General features: G+C 36.6%; 1 non-coding gene across 1 annotated transcript; it reads right to left on the bottom strand.

Moving 5' to 3' along the window:
• Window positions 1-2,118: 2,118 nt before the first annotated feature.
• LOC138091917 (small nucleolar RNA SNORA1) lies at window positions 2,119-2,227 on the bottom strand. Its single transcript, XR_011145949.1, has one exon. It is a non-coding gene; the product is annotated as a small nucleolar RNA SNORA1 (small nucleolar RNA).
• Window positions 2,228-3,171: the final 944 nt, after the last annotated feature.

Genomic DNA, 3,171 nt, shown 5'->3' with positions numbered 1-3,171 from the left:
TGTAGACTTTTTGATAGCAGCCATTCTGACTGGCATGAGATGGTACCTCATTGTGGTTTTAATTTTCATTCCTCTGATAATGAGTAATGTTGAGCATCTTTTCATGTGTTTGTTAGCCATCTGTATGTCTTTGGAGAAATGTCTGTTTAGTTCTTTGGTACATTTTTTGACTGGGTCATTTATTTTTCTGGAATTGAGTGGCATGAGCTGCTTGTATATTTTTGAGATTATTCTTTGTCAGTTGCTTCATTTACTATTACTTTCTCCCATTCTGAAGGCTATGTTTTCACCTTGCTATAATTTCCTTCATTGTGCAAAAGCTTTTAAGTTTAATTAGGTCCCATTTGTTTATTTTTGCTTTTATTTCCTATACTCTGGGAGCTGGGTCATAGAGGATCCTGCTGTGATTTATATCAGAGAATGTTTTGCCTGTGCTTTCCTCTAGGAGTTTTATAGTTTCTGGTCTTACATTTATATCTTTAACCCATTTTGAGTTTATTTTTGTATATGGTGTTAGAAAGTGTTCTAGTTTCATTCTTTTACAAGTGATTGACCAGTTTTCCCAGCATCACTTGTTAAAGAGATTGTTTTTTCTCCATTGTTTATTCTTGCCTCTTTTGTCAAAGATAAGGTGTCCGTAGGTGTGTGGATTTAGCTCTGGGCTTTCTATTTTGTTCCATTGATCTATATTTCTGTCTTTGTGCCTGTACCATACTGTCTTGATGACTGTGGCTTTGTAGTATAGTCTGAAGTCAGGCAGGTTGACTCCTCCAGTTCCATTCTTCTTTCTCAAGATTGCTTTGGCTATTTGAGGTTTTTTTGTATTTCCACACAAATTGTGAAATTATTTGTTATAGTTCTCTGAAAAATAGCATCGGTAGCTTGATAGGGATTGTATTGAATCTATAGATTGCTTTGGGTAGTATCCTCATTTTCACTATATTGATTCTTCCAATTCATGAACATGTTTCTCCATCTATTTGTGCCATCTTTGATTTCTTTCATCAGTGTTTTATAGTTTTCTATATATAGGTCTTTTGTTTTTTTTAGGTAGATTTATTCCTAAGTATTTTATTATTTTCATTGTGATGGTGAGTGGAATTGTTTTCTTAATTTCTTTGTTAGTATATAGGAATGCAAGAGATTTCTGTGTGTTAATTTTATATCCTGCAACTTTCCTATATTCATTAATTAGCTCTAGTAATTTTCTGGTGGTGTCTTTTGTAGGGTTTTCTATGTAGAGGATCATGTCATCTGCAAACAGAGTTTTAGTTTTTCTTTTCCAATTTGGATTCCTTTATATTTCGTTTTCTTCTCTGATTGCTGTGGCTAAAACTTCCAAAACTATGTTGAATAGTAATGGTGAGAGTGGGCACCCTTATCTTGTTCTGACTTCAGAAGAAATGCTTTCAATTTTTCACCATTGAGGATAATGTTTGCTTGGGTTTAGCACAGAAATAAATGAAAGAGAAACAAAGGAGACTATAAGAAATATCAACAAAACTAAAAGCTAGGAAAAACTGTTTAAGTCAATAAGTTTTTAAGGAAATTCACATATTCTGGTTCTGTCCACTGCCAATCACCTTAGTTCCTCCAAAATCATAATCTTCAAGATAAGATTATTTTTGTTCAGTTGCCAAATTATTTCTGACTCTGCAACCCCATGAACTACAGCACTTCAAGCTTCCCATACCCCTTTCAAGAAGAAATTTGCTCGGTCCACAGTTGTCAGTCCATAATTCTTTTAGTTGGGCTTCTTTGGTGAGATACAGACACACTTCAAAATTCCTTACCCATAATCTTTTGGGATCCAGTTTCCTCAAGCAATTTACTTTAGGATGCTAGAAGTTAAATATAGCAAGTACATTTGTGTTCATTGTTTCATCTTCTTTAATATTGAAAAGCCTTGTTATATCCAATTTTTACTCATGAAAATGAAAAGAAAGTGTTAGTCGCTCAGTCATGTCTGACTGCGACCCCATAGACTGTAACCTTCCAGGCTCCTCTTTTCATGGATTTCCCCAACAAGAATACAGGAGTGGATAGCTATTCCCTTCTCCAGGGGATCTTCCTGACCCAGGGATCAAACCCAGGTCTCCTGCCTTGCAAAAAAAAAAAAAAAGTTACAGGTCTCATTGTCACCACTGCAATAGAATTACAGTGATGGAAGCAAAACCTGTGTTCTCAATGGAGCCATGTTAATTTTGCGTATATCTCGAAGGTGGTGTTTTCTCAGGATTTGGTCTGAGTTAGGAGATAGATAGAGTTCGGAATAAAACTAAGGTTTTGGTCTGAGCAACTCCAACAGTGGATTGTCTTCAGCTAAGCAAGGGAAAACTGGGAGAAATATGTTTCTGGAGGAGAAATCAGAAGTTCAGTTTTGGATGTTAGACATCCCCCTGGGATGGCAGTGTTGGGTATCTGTGTTCCGGCTGTTGGGAGTCCTAGGCATGTGGACTTAAAGGGCTCATGTGTCCATACTTGTTATCTGTTAGCCTGTTCCTGAAAACTTTCACAGATCTTTCAGAAGTTCTCAAAGGCTCCGTCCTTTGCTGGCCAGATGTAAGTATATTGGTCGGACCATCTATTGTTGTAGATGATGACAGCATGTGTACATTGGGTAATAGGGCACTGAGTCTGAGTAAGCTGCACTCAAAGTCATATCCAAATGGATGAGATGATATAAGTGCTGAAATGGAGTCTTAGATAATTAAGCATGTAACTGTTAAATGCATCTAATGCTGAAAATTGGGACAGGAGTAAGGCTACAATTAACCTTGTGATGCATCAGAAAGAATGATATATTCCCCAGGAGTAAATCACTTACCCATGTAATGCAATTACATTCTTTTAGGGCAGTGGTGGACCAGTGGGTAAGCCATCTCCTCCAAGGCATTAATGGAACTCTGTGTCCCAAATAATGTGGCTCAGGCCATGGTCATTTTTAAGGGAGAGAATAGATATCATCAAAGTAGGGAAAGTTGGAGAAAATAAAAATAAAAGTTATATATATTGCCATGGATAATAAACATGATTTTGAGTCTAGGTCTTGCTAGACACCCCAGACTAAAAACAGTTTTTCATGGAGAAAGAAGAGTGTGTAATAGGTATGCTGAGGGCAGAGGATCAAGTCTTGGTCATTTTAATATGTGGGTATACAATAAATGTTGG

This window comes from Capricornis sumatraensis, chromosome 15, assembly GCF_032405125.1.
Source record: "Capricornis sumatraensis isolate serow.1 chromosome 15, serow.2, whole genome shotgun sequence".
NCBI classification, from domain to species: domain Eukaryota; kingdom Metazoa; phylum Chordata; class Mammalia; order Artiodactyla; family Bovidae; genus Capricornis; species Capricornis sumatraensis.
This window is presented reverse-complemented; position numbering and strand designations above follow the sequence as displayed.